Genomic DNA, 14,449 nt, shown 5'->3' on the forward strand with positions numbered 1-14,449 from the left:
TTATATTAATTATTATATCTAGGTATTGGTATAAGTGTAATAATTGTTACTCTTTGTATTTTTTATGAATGTCTCACACTTTTATGATTGTAAAAAGATGCATTTGAATGAAGCTTTCCTTGACTTGACTTGGCAAGACTTAAGTGGACAAAGCTGATGTCTGGTCAAATGGATATGTCGGTAAGGGTGGCAATGTCCAAAATTTTTTGAAGGTGTGCGGGGGGGCATAAGACCACAGGTTTGCCTTTGAAAAATATGTGGAATCTCACAGGGCTAGTGAAAGAAAAGGTAATGCTGCGTCCTCTCAGACCTTGAGGAAGGACCAGGAAGCCCTTCCTTGTGGCCAAAGTTTTTTTTGAGTAGTCTTGGGTAATTGTGATGGAAGATCTGTTCCAGACAATTTGCTGGTTTTCCTCATAGCACTAAGAATTAATTCCACATCGGAGTATTGTAATGGTTTGAAGAGAATTGTTCTGGGGCGAGAGGTAAGACCATGTGTCAAGTTGGGTGGTATGCCGAAGGGATCCTACGTGCCACTTTGATTTCAAAATCTTTGTCAAATTTGATGCCAAATGTGAGAAGGATCCAGGCTTCCAGAAACTCCACACAGGAGTTGGTGTCTTTTTCAGCGTTCTCTGGCAAGCCAAAGATGCAAAGGTTTCCCCTGCGGTTGCGATCTTCAAGCACGGAGATTTCTCTTGCCATTATTTTCATTGAGCGATATGAGTGTTCCAATCGCCTTACAGACGGATTGTTTGAGTATTCCAAAAAGCTAGTTCTGTTTTTGGCCTCCATGAGTCTGCTGTAGAGACCCCTCACATTTTCACATAGAACTTGGATGTCTTGCCACATGGGGTCAGTCCTGGATTTCGGCACTTGAGTAAGACCATGAAGAGCTATCAGACGTTGGCTGATAACTTCTATACTGGTGGTCATATTTCCTTTGGTTTTCACTGGTGAATCTGGTAGTGGAGTATCTGGTTTGGGTTGCTTGTGAGGAGCTTTGCTCTCTTTGTGATCTTTCTGGTCTTTTCCATTCTGGTCAGCCATCTTGGTTACCAAGGTAAAAAGTCAGCAAATAGTTGAGATGCTGCCTGTTGGTTTTCTCTCCCAATGTGTTTTTGACTGTTGGCTGTTGACCATTGGGTGTTTAGGGTTGTTGTTAGCTGTTAGACACTGTTGATATTGTCTACTGTTGCCTACGGTAGTTGCCTACTGGTTGTTAACTGTTGGTTATTGGGTTATTGTTATGGATTGATGAGCGTTGTCTATGAAGCGATGTTCTGTTGTGCATTGCTGCTGATTGTCGGCCCAATTCCTGCTCTTATAGAGGCCTGGAAAGTCATCAATTAAGCAGGTAGATTACTTGACACTTGCCTGTTGTTGTCCATCAACTGATGAATTATGGTAATAGTATGAGGCCCATCAAATGCCCATCAAATTGCCTATCAATTGGTCATCGAGTTGCCCATCAGATAATAAAAGACAGGAGTGCTTTGCACACAGCTGTGTCTCAGTTACATAACCGCCATCTTAAGGTCAAGCAGCTGGACATTGCAAACTAAGTAGGCTACGAGGAGGGTCCAATCAAGCCTTTTGCCAAGTCCCAGTAAATTGCGTGGTGAGGTGTTGTGGGGTGCACAATGGGCTACCTTCATCGTGATGAAGGGCTACTAGCCTTACATAGAGCTAAGTAGCCCGAGCACCTTGGTGGCACCACACCACTTCTTTAAAGAGTAATCAAAACTGTGGCCAGGCCGGTTACCCCTGGCATGTGAATGGGGCATATTGATCCACTCAATCAAAATGTAGTTGCTGTCTGCTTAGCTTGCCCTTGTCCTCCCTCAAGATGAGTGATGGACCGAAAAGCACAGGTTTTTACATTGCATGTTGCTATGCATGTATGTCCGTGCAGTAGTACCTAGAAAGCTACACACTGGTTGGCGTGCAGTGATAGGGATGCACAAGTGCCTGGGAGTTGAACAGTGCATGAGGCCTGTGAGTCCAGATTGGGAACCACAGGGCTGGCTGGAGGAACATGTAGAGTTAGTGGATTCCCTCAGGCAGATTTGTGGATTGCTGCTTTCCTGAGACCTGGGTGGAACAAAGCACTGAGAATGCAATATATAGGCGAATTGGTATGTTTCAAAAGGGGCTATTTGATTCTGAAAGCAGTCACTGTTCAAAAGGGGCTGGTCATGTCTCAGAAAGGGAATAGAATTGATAATGGAATCATGAAGAGTAGGACTAGATTCCTTTGGTAACTTTTTAATGCACATATCACTGAGGTTGACATCCAGGTGTGAACCATTAGCCACTCCCATTGCCTGTGTTTGGGGTTAACAAGATTGGAGACTGTCCTGCAGTGAAATACTGCTCTCTACAGGAAGAGCACAACAAGTTATTAGGCACCTCAAAGTGGTCTACTCAGAACACAAACTTTAAAGACCGAGACACTAAATCTCATTTGTGTCTGGAAATGAATTAAAGGAAGGGGAGCTAGAGACTCATACATGATTAAACACAAGCAGTGAGGAGAAGCTCATCACAAGTGCTGACTGTGGGACCGGGACTGGGGACTAAGGGTATACCAGTCTCCCATGGTGGGTAAGAAGACATCACCAGGGGAATCAAGAACACTCATTTGGAGCACCAACTTCTGCATGACCCAAGACCAGAGGACCCTGTGAGGAGAAGGAGATCCTCTTATCTGAGAAAGGTAGAATGGGGATCCTGCTGAGTGGATCCTGAGAGTGTGGTGTACGATTCAAGTCCATCGGAACAGCTGCACCGATCAGGCTATCTGCCTGTTTGTGCTGTCACAACCCCTGTATGCCGGGCAGGGGCTGCGGTGCTACTCCGTGATGAGAGGAGGGCACGTTGATCTGTGCAGTCCTTTGCCCTGTGTGCCACTGTTTGCGATCCCAGGTATGCCGGGGGGGAGGGGTGCTGTGGTGAAGTGGAAGGGCCATCGCTAGTATGCAGCTATAAAGAGGGAATGGACCATGAGCCATGAAATAAGAGCAATGATTTAACTTTCTGGATCCAGGAGAACCCAAGACCTGGTGCCTGATTCACAAAGCCTTACCATATGACCGTTGGAGCATCGTGGAAGCTTGCCCCTCAGTATACAGAACATTGCTCATTGCTGGGCCACAGACCAGGCTCAGATACTCCTGCCTGACACTCCAACATGAGCAGTAAGACTGAATATCAGGCTGCAGGGCTTTCGGGGAACTTGCTCTGACTTACGGTCTATGACATGTGGACACTTTGACATAAGCCAAGAGAGTTTGGAATTATTAAGACATGAACTCACTAATGAGGTCTAGCTTAGATGTTATCTTATGAAACTTGGAAATAACAATGGACTTTATACAGGGAGGGTCTTGAGAAGCTGTCCACAGGAATGCTAGTGGGCTTGCCTTGAGAAGACTGTGTGTATTATTTGTGGTGTGCCATATTATACTTTGGGTTTGTATATAAATACTGTATTTTATATAAAAGCAGGTCATTGACTGGACAATCACTTACTGGGAATTTCTGGAAGTATTTTGAGTTGTGAGCAGTTCATCAAGCATCTTCCTCCTCCCCAAGAATTCTTTGACTGCTTGAACCACTGATAGTCCAGTTCTAAAAGGGTATTTGATCCAGTTGCTGAGAGCTCATAGTAAGTCAGGCACCATTGTTGGGGACAGTATCTCCTGCTTGCTCTGTGGTCCTTTGAAAGGTATTCTTACAGTAAATACTATCACAATGGGCTTTTTGTTCTTTCTTGTGTTATATAGCCCTCATATAACTCTTTTACCATATGGTCAAATGGCCGCCCCTGTTGCATAAACTACAAAACATGGTAATAATAGAGGTACAAACAGAGATGCTCACTCGTAAAATGAACTGATGAATAACCCAGCCATGCTACCTCCTGAAATTTCATTGGCCTTTGTCACTACTCCAGAGGTTTAGAGATTATGGGCCAGACGTACCAAAATTATCTTTAAATTGCAATTCGGAAACCAGTATTCCAAATGTATGAACCATTTTATTTCCAAATAGTGAGTCCTAGTAGTTTGCAAATTGGCCTACTTTATGAATAATAATGAGGTATGTTGTAATTTGTGACCCATAAGGAATCTCAGCCGTCACAAGTATGGTTGCCAGCTGGGGTCAGCAGACCACTATGTCTGTGATTGCTTTTTTTCAATGAAGCCAGTTTTCAATAAAGGCAAACAGACAGCATTTAAAAAGTAAAAAAAATCATTTTGAAGTTTGATTGCCTGATCTCCAAAAATATTTTTTCAACATTCTCATGGGGACACATTCTCATTTCCCACTTTAAAAATGGTAGTAAAGTATTACTGTTTTGCACCCGAATTCGGTCACTAAACAGTAATACATTCCATACCAATTCAGTATTTAAAAGTAACGCCCAAAGCAAGTCCCTTCCAAATACCTAGTTGCAAATGCAAATTGCCATTCAGTAGCAAGTTGCTTAATCGCACATTGCATTTTGTACCTTTGAAAAAGCATGTTTCCAGTTACAAATACCAAAATGGTCTGCGAATCGGGATGTTATGACTGGAAAACTACTTTTTGCATCTGGCCCTATATCCTTTTTCATTCAGGTCATTAGCATAACGTTATAGAAAATAACAAAGTGACTTCAAGTTAACGCCCTAACATCCCCATAAACAACTTGCATTCAGCTCTGACGCAACACATAACTTCATCTTATCTTTGTTTCACATAGAACGGCACAAATTAGCACATTGTTGGTGTTACTTTAACTATGTTCCCACCATGGTACTGCTATTTTAAATGAAGTCTAGAGCTGGTTGCATATGCTCTGGATCACAATTCCATAACCAAGACAGGAAAACCACTTTGAAAAAGGCCGACTCTTCTACGAGTGGTGAATAATTCATGTGAAATAATTCATGTGGGAGACTTGGCAGTATATAACGGACACAAGTGTCTATGTGTGATCTGAGATCTTGCTAGAATGTGCCAAACCCATGTATGCCTGGAACTATTTGTGGTACCTTCAGTATGTTAGATGGTCAAAGATTCATATTATGGCCATACATTTAAACATGGTGCTCTTCACTCACACTGGGTACTTTAAATGCATGTGTGGATAATGACCAATTATCCATTTGTCCAAATTCAAGTTGCTGCTGGCATGCCAAGACATTTCCTCATCTATCTCAGCTCCTGCATACATTCTAATTCAGCTTTAAGGGCTTTCACTTAATGTTTTACAATCAAATATTGGTTCCCACGTATGTACTTATCTTTACTCTTAGAGATGGTAAATGGACACATTTTTTATTTATTTTCTCATGTTATACCTTTGTCTTCCCAGCAGCCCTACTCTCCTAATGGCCGCGACCAAAGGTTGCCCTGAGATACATTGTACATCAATAGCTTCTGCTACCTACGAAGGCTAGATTACAGGCAGTGGCAACACAATGTGTGTATTTCAAGAGCTACTCAAAGACTTCTCACACTTATTGAGGGTAATGCTGCTGTGAAGGTGCTCTTATTGTTTGTGTTATCCGTTGTTAAAACCAACCACACTTTCCAATCTGTTTCCTCTTCTAGAACACAGTGAACACCAGCGTTCATGAGTCCTTTCTGCTATGTTCCTCAGTGATCTCCACACCTCACCACCTCTATGCAACCGTGCTTCCTATGCATCAGTGATGAATAAGCCACTTATGGACACTTTAGGTCAAACTGACCCACACAAATCCAGCATTTCCTATAGCATTATATTGTCATAAAAAGTGCTACCTGTTCTTCCATTTTTTAAATCCTTCCAGGTGAGGTTAACTTACTTTGGCATCGATGTAGGATTATGAATTAGAAGAAATCTAGTCGTCTTTCTATTACAAGTAAAACACATGATTTATTTCCTTTTAGTAGATACATCATATTGGACGTTTCTCACCTCTTCCATTCCCTCCTTAGAGTAATCAATTACCTTAACATTCATGAATAGTATCTTTACTCCACAATGATCCATTGTCTTATCTGTCTTCTTGTGGGATGGATGAGTTTTCCTTGACTCTTGAGCCTCTGGCTTTGTGGGTTTTGAGGGTGATGGGGACCTTGTATGCAGCCATCTTCAGCAGGGGTACACCTCTCACTAAACACCAAAAGGTCTGTTGGTCTCGGCACATACCTCTGATAGGGTTTTGTCTGTTTCCTCCTGGGTCAGAGTTTGGGGTAACGTGGACCTGTCATGCTCATCATTAAGCACTCAACTCTCTCTAAATATATAGTTCCAGAGATCCTGCTCGCTAATCTCCATTATCATTCCGAGATCCTACTGTACTTTCTAGGCAATGCCTAGAGACTGCTTTCCTTGCCAACCCAGTGCTAACAGTCTGAATCTAGACAGGCTTTGGCACTGTGTCTGTGCATTGAAAGGCAGGGGTAAACCTTAAACTTTTTAAGGTTTTCATCTCTGCTCATAGCCTGACAAAACAAATCCACAACATGCACCACTGTCACCCTCTACCTGCCTTTTTTCCCTTCACGCCATGCAAGAGGTAGGCTATGTAGGTTAGTATCTATGTCTGAGTGCATCTTTACGGGGACCTTTTTTTCAGACTTGGGCACTTTACGCGAAAATACAGGCACAATATGAAGTTGGTTTGAAATAAGTGGTGTTTCCTGTGCACGTCCTCTATTACTCACATGGAAGAACCCCTTACTGGTTTTCCTATGTGTTTCAATTACAGGTACGTGTGGGTAACAGAAGCCACACCTTACATGCACTTTGGACAGTCCGAAATCCTTTTAGTACTCCTGTTCTTGGGATTCTTAAAGGCAGCAACTGTAACAGGAAGTAGCGGAGTTCTCAGAGAGTTATTTATTATCTGTACTTTCCATTCCTTATGTCTCCCAATATCCTATAGGAGACTATTGAGGGACTGAGGACGAGGAATGGGGGTTAAACTGTGATGTCATCTGGAGGGAAAGAGTGAACAATGTAACATTCATTAAACCTGTAATTGTGGTGAGCCAAAGTCTATGATCTGCCCTCTTGCCTTTGGGTGAGTGAGAATTACACTCTGGCAACAGGCGCCCACTCAATGGTGTCATACACTATCTGTAAAGAGGTGGAGTATGATGTGGTGATGCTGGTAGGGCAAGAGAAATCTGACACCAATCTATAAGAATAAAGTGTCTTTTTATCTTAATTTAGACACCAAAAAGAATGGAACAGCATACATATCACCAGGTATAGAATTTGGAAGCTAAATAAAGTCAGTGCCAAAGAATATAGTAAGACTTTATGATGTAGGTCAATTGTAAAAGCCACTAGTGACAATGAGTTACTTGCAGGTCGAGCTGTGTGGAACCCTTGCAGGGTAGAGGTGATGCGAGTCCCTGGACCAGGCCAAAACAGTCAGTTCATTTTTACCTGGCCCATTGAACCCTGTGTAGAGTTGTCCTGGCTGTCCCTGGTGCTGAACAGGAGATGCAGGAGAGCTGCTTTTACAGCCTGCCTGGTGCTGCACGGAACAAGATGCAAAAGCTCAACAACGGGGTGGTAGCTGATGTTAATCGACTGTCAATTGGAGTTCCCTCTAGGTGCAGCCTCGAGTGCAGGGGTCAGTTGACAGACTGGCAACCAACAAGCCTTAGCAGCGGTAATACATGAAAAATCCAGAGGTCCTGGGGAATAATGTAGTTGCCTGTGACTTCATAGTTCCCGTAATGCACTAGTCACACTGTATTTAGACAATCCCTCAGAGGGACCGATGGCCAGTGATTCTTTGGATCCGGAGCGTTTTTTATCTGCAGTTTTCAGGGGACTAGTTCCACGAGTCCAGGGGAGTCTGAGGGTGCTTTAGGTTCTCACAGGAGTCTCTCTGTCTGGGGAAATGAAGAGTTAGCCTAGGACGAGGCTCGATCAGGCAGTTCAAGGAGCAGTGCCACAGGTGCACAGCATTCCTCTTCTGGTTTGCGCAAGTCCTGTTATTGCAGACACGGGTCTCTTCTTTGTCCTCTTTGATGTAGGTTGCTCAGAACTGAGGTTCTGGTATCAGGGGAAGTCCTTAAATCCTACATTTAGGGATGTCAGGCGTGTGAGTCCAAGTGGCCAATGGGATGCTTGCCCCAGCGACTAATCTACCCCTGAGGTGATTACATCTGGGTGTGTAGTTCACCTTCGCTACCCAAAAACTACTATTTCTACCACTTTTAAAAACTGTAGACAACTTTCTTAGCTGTACACACCAGGCAGCTCGCCTTGTAGGTGTGGCTAGCCTTCTAGGTGTGACACCTCCTGCCCAGGTGTAAATGAGCCTGGGGCAGGGGGAGGGCTGTTTCTCTTCTGAGAGTCAGCCCTGATGCAGATCAGAGGTGGTATAGCCTTTGAAGCTCACTGCCTTGATGTGCCACTTCACTTACCTTCCTGGGAGGGAGGAGGTGTGACTTCCATTCTGCCCAGGCCTTTGTTCCTGACTCCTGGCAGTGATCACACTGCCTGGCAGGTGGTCAGAATCCTGTCTTGGTGGTAGCAAGTGGGTTGCCAGCCAGAGTACAGATACGTTAGGGTAACTAAGTGGGTAACCTCTAAGGTAGCCACCTGGGTACATGCCATATTGCCCTCACTATGAGATTCATGCCAGGGCTGAGAAGGCACAGTGTTTGATACCAAGCACAACACTTTCAGGTGGTACCATAATGAAGCTGCCAACCTCTGGTTTGCCCCGGTGCCCGCCCATGTTATCCTATGGACCGCCTATCACTTATAGTGTACTTTAATGGAAAAGGCATCTATAGAAACATTTAAGCTTGCATTTGCATGTCCACACCTTTAATATAAACAGCCCTGCCTCCTGAGCTCAGGAGCGCTTACTTAGTAATGACTGACATATATTAAAAGCAGTGAAATAACTTTGCCACACATTTTGGGCTAATTCGAAATGGAGCAGGTTACACTGTTACTGCAGTCTGAAATGGCAAGCCTGCTGTCTGTATCTTACTTGGGTCACTCAGCGTGACACAGACAGTGCTGCAATCCCAGGGGACCCTTTTACCACCTATGCCATGGGTACCACTGATACCATATGCTGGGAACTTATAAGGGGGTAAAGTCTTTCTCAATTGGGGATGCCAATTTACACATAACAGTTTTAGGGAGACAGTAATTGCACGGAGTACTGCGCAGCAGGCTCCAGTGTGCTATTAGAGTCATAACCATCAGCAATGGAGCAAAAAGTGTGTGACTATACAAAAAGGGCACTTTCCTTCACAATCTGATATAAAAGCCAGTATTTTAGATAACATATTAGGAATTCAATGGCTAATCCAATAACAGCATGAAGTAAATCAGCTATGCATGGAAAAGAATGCATTGTCACCCAACACACTTTGATGAATGTGCTTCCATATAAACACAAAGATTACATTTTCTTGTCTCATATTCGCCTTGCAGTTATCTTGAGCACTGATTTAGACATATTGTTATCCTTTAGAGCTATAATAATATTAGCATTACATTGTTCAGCCTAGTCGGTTTTTCTTTCATGTTTGATGTTTGCTGTTCTTTCAAATGCTCTGGGAAGATGACAAAATGGTGTATACTTTCATGTGCTTTGTATTTAAATCCTTTCATGAAAACCCAATAAAACAGGCAGGGGTTGGAGGAAAGCCAGACGATGGGTGTTAAATAGGAGCGCAGATAAGAGGCTTGGGATGACACAGCCAGGACCCGAGGTTTGAAAGCGTACATTTCAATATTTTATGCTTTCCGTGAGATGTATACGCTGTAGAACTAGACGGAGCTTTGTTTCATTCCTTTATTCCTTTGCAGGCATGCACACTTGTGTATATATTTCTGAGAATTTTTTTTTTACAGTAAAAGAAAAAAAGTCTTTGAAGATTTGGAACAGATCAGACTTAAATGATATGTCCATACCACAACAATAGTAGGCAGTGCAGTGCAGATTTCAAAACAAATCTACGAATTTCAGCATCTGACATGATAACAAGCCACGGGGCATATTATCAAGAACGGCGTTGAAAATGATCGCCGGTTTAGCGGCAGAAAACTGCCGTAAAGCAGCGATAATGGGCTTGATAATATGCCCTTCAGAATTCCAATAGAAGTCCATGTTCTGGTGTGAACATGGGCTTCTATTGGAATTCTCCAGGGCATATTATCAAGCCCATTATCGCCGCTTTAGCAGCAGTTTTCTGGCGATAATTTTAACGTCGTTCTTGATAATATGCCACTAAATGACTATTTTAGGTTTATACTTAAGCTTTCACATCTAGGGGCATATTTATGAGAATGGACGCAACGTTTCAGAAGCATTGTGTAAATAAAGCATATGCTGAAGTGCGTTACTTTTGTGTGATAGCGCTGCATCATATTTTTGGTACGGTGCACCATATCGCAAGCCCTGATAGCTCGTCAGAAATGTTTACGCATTGGGGAGGAAAATGACTCAAGGTGTCATAAGGCAACTGCAACCTACGTGACGCAAAGCTGATTTGCATGTTGTAAAATGCTGCAAATCAGCTTTGCATCACATAGGAGTGCTTTGCGTGATGGGGTGTTTTTTAAAAAGTGACACATTTGCATGAAACAATTATGCATTGGCATACACAGCACTGCTGGACCACTAAATACACATCTAAATGGAGCCCAACTTCACCATCCCACAACCAAGATGACCAGCCAGCAGCCCAGGGGAAGAGGAAGACCAATTTCAGTGAGAACCAGATATTAATAGCCAAGGTGACATAGAATGAATACCTTCTCTTTGTTACATCCAAATGGGCATTGAGACATTTGGCAGTCCATACTGGATACAATTAACAGTTTAGGTAAACAAAAGGGATAGTGCCGGAGTTCAAGAAGGGCTGGCACGATTATAAGTGCAGGACCAAAGAGAAACTGGCCAAGACCCTGAGGGCAGCACAGAAGACCATAGGAGGACCAGATCTGCAGGAGGAGTTAGACCCATTGGAGGAACATGTGGCGTCTCTCTTCCCAACAGAGTTGGTGGCAGGAGTAGAAGGACGGAACAGTGCTGCAGTGGGTTATCTGGGAGAACTACAGAGTAAGTGAAATCAGGGGATAACAAGGTTAAAACTGTCATGCAGCGCAGCCAAGCAAAACTCTTTACTGTGCTGCACCGTGCTGTGTACAGGGGAAAGGGCAGGAATGTCTCACATGTAAACCCATCCATCACATAATTGCCAATATTTTCAGCAGTGACTATTCATTCAGTTACACCCTGCCAAGTGTCTTACTTCCATGCATGATATGCTGCCCTAGTCCAGGCTATTCCTTTAGTACTGTACTTGTAGTAGAATGTACAACATGATTGACCAGGACTACAATACCAATTAAAAAGAAACTGTCCTGTAGCAGCACATCATGTATGGACCTTGGAAACTTTACACATATGTCAGTGACAATGCAAGGCCCATTGCACCATGAAGCAAGTGTGCTTGTCTTGGGAGTAGGTTGCCAAAAGTTGAGTGTAAAGTCATGGGGTTGCCAGAGGATCAATTTCTCACCCGATTGGGGATCCAGGTGCTGAGTATGCAAAGTCTCTCCAAGTTGGATCATCTGAAGTGCCAGGTGCTCAGTCACTAGCACTAAACCATATTGCATATAGTTGTACTGATGTGATGTGTGAGGTTTTAGCAGGTGCTGTCTTCCATGTTAGAGGCCATCTTGCATTCTGTTTTGCTCAAATTAATATTGGAGGTGAATGCAAGCGATGCACACCAGAGGTCTATGAGTGTTTATTGGAAGCGTAGATGGTATGTTAGAAAGGTGGGTTCCTGGCAATGTAGTCACTTGTAGGTGTGGCTATGCTCATTGAAGTGGTAATGTGTCTGAATGGGGAGCCATTGCATCTTAAGGAGGTAAGATGTGACGTTGGTGCTGCAAGGCAGGCTGAGTGATAGGCACTGCTGTGTTTGACAGTTTCCTGCATGGATAGCAGCTGTGCAGGGATGCCATAGAAGAGCCTATTCATCTACTACATACTACAAGTGATGTGGGCCTGGGTGATGGTGTAGCAATTATCAGGATGGAATTATAAAAAGAAAAGTTTGGCTATGCTACATATCAGAAAACAGGTGGAGGTGAAACAGGGAATAGCAAAGTGACAGGGTGACTTAGGAGTACAGAATGAAAGGCAGGTCTTTGGGATGGTTAGAGGGTGAGATATGTGGATCCAGTTATGTGGGCACCCAGGGTAGGAGCATGTTACAGACTTTCCTCACTACTATCTTGTGATGTTCAGCATGAGCCATAGCTAACATACACGTAGCTATGTTGATCAATTGCATAATGTATCAAATGTTGGTGCTGTTGGAGTCTCCTGAGAGTTAATGTGCAATCTGTGTGTCATCAGATTGTGAGATGAAGTAGAGTCCCTGGGTCTGAATGATGATTGCTAGAGGAGCCATGTAAAAGCACAAGTGAGTAGGGCTGAGTGAAGACATTTGTGCTACTCTGCAGTTCAGCATCTTGGGTAATGAGGAAACAGCATGAGAATGAGGGTTTGCGTATTTACAAAGGTAACATTGCCTATCCCCATCAGAGATGGGTCTCAGTCTCTACTGTCCTGAACTCTGGGAATGCCTGTGTGCGCAAGAGAACTGCTGGATTCCACGCAAATAAATAAAGTATGCCCAATACATACCCTTATCCATTCCTGCTGTGTAGCAAGGTAGCTTGCTGTGCAGAGTTTATTTTGGATGTGTGTCAAATATGGCCCTTTGCCCACATGATTGCACATATTGTATGCGAGACAGCACAGCACAGCAAGGCAGATTGACATGGTGTATTATTTGAAAGTCAGAGTGCTGGATTAAAAGTCAGAGATGAAAAAATCACAGTACTATGTCAGTGCTGTGGGCTAACTGAAAGCCAGAGGTAAGGCAGACACCCGGTGACATGGTGCAATGTACTCAGCAGTGGTGTTAATAAGTGAACATTACATCAAGGTTGACATAAAATGTAAAAGCTTATCAATTTATGCAATGGGCCCCTCACCTGTACTCACTCTTTCAAGCAGGGCAGGTGAGCAAGCTGCCTAGCTGTGTTGCTTTGTGTGGTAGAAAACAAATAGCCCCCCTTTGTCACACAGTGGTTGTGTGACTATTGTTAAGATATTGACAGGAAAAAGGCAGCAACAGCGTAACATGGACTCATGGACTTGTAGGACTTGTAGGAAGATATGTTCTACTCATCCATGTGCAATATACAAAAAATAAAGGCTGAATGTCCCCTACATTGTTTATGTCAACATCTATCACAAATCATCATTGACATATTTCTATTCAATTGCAGAGGGAAAAACAACACCTCCTGTACAGCAGCCTGTCCAGATGGCATCCTGCCACCCATGGGTGATGACACCTTCCAGCAACTCCTGGAGTCCTCTGAATCTTCTCCTCCGGTCATGGCAAGGGTTGAAAGGATTGCAGGGTCTCCAAATGAGCCAGTCCGACCCCAGCTGCGGCCTCCAAGGACCCCCAAATTGACTTCCAATGGCGAGTGGTAGGAGTACAGCAGTAAATGACTGATGATGAGTGATGGGGCTGGAGACTCTAGTAGACACCCTAGAAGGAGTCCATAAGTGTATGAGTCCTAATAAAGAAAATACTCATGCGATTAGAGACTCCTACCATTGGATCTACAGTATGGATGAGTCCCTAGCTGACATTGCTGGTGTCATGAGAGGCAAGAACAACAGTCCTAAAAATCCCCTGATGTGTGTGTGCCCCAGGGGCCTCCCACACATAAACCACCAACTGCAGAGGAAGCACAACACCCATAAGGGGAGGAAGAAGTGGAGTTCCTGAAACTGCCAGGTAATATTTGTCCTTGCCTCCTGGCCAGGTCTCTATTGGTCCTGTGTCTATCACAATGCCACCTCCTTTGTCACCCAGTACTGTACCTTTTTGTTTGTGTACCTGTTGATCTTATTCACTTGTGGACTTTTGAAGAAGCCTACCTTCCCAAATTGTCCCTCCTCACTGAAAGTCTCCTCCCCTCTACATGTTGCATGACTAATGGACTCTGTCTGGTCAAAATGTTTTGATGATAAGATCATGGTTATTCATAATTCCTTCCCTCCACAAGATACTAGTAATGACACAGGAAATTCTTTTACAACTACCTCTGATCCCCCTCACATTTTGGAAGAATTTACCCAGTGTAGGTCCGAAGAAGTAGCCACAGCTATCACGAAAGTAAAATCTGGTTCTCCGAAAATCCTTCCAACCGTAGCCCCAGCGCTCTTGGACTGCCTCACCTATTCAACGCCATTGGAAGGCCATGTGTTGTTCGTGTGGGTCCTGGGAGACAGCTGTGGTGGTTGGTGCTTCCTGCTGTGTGGTCTGTGCAGGGGGTGAGGTTTCCTGGCTGTGGGGTGCCGAAGCTGTCCATGAGCTG

Source organism: Lissotriton helveticus, chromosome 2_1 (genome assembly GCF_964261635.1).
Source record: "Lissotriton helveticus chromosome 2_1, aLisHel1.1, whole genome shotgun sequence".
In the NCBI taxonomy this organism is placed as follows: domain Eukaryota; kingdom Metazoa; phylum Chordata; class Amphibia; order Caudata; family Salamandridae; genus Lissotriton; species Lissotriton helveticus.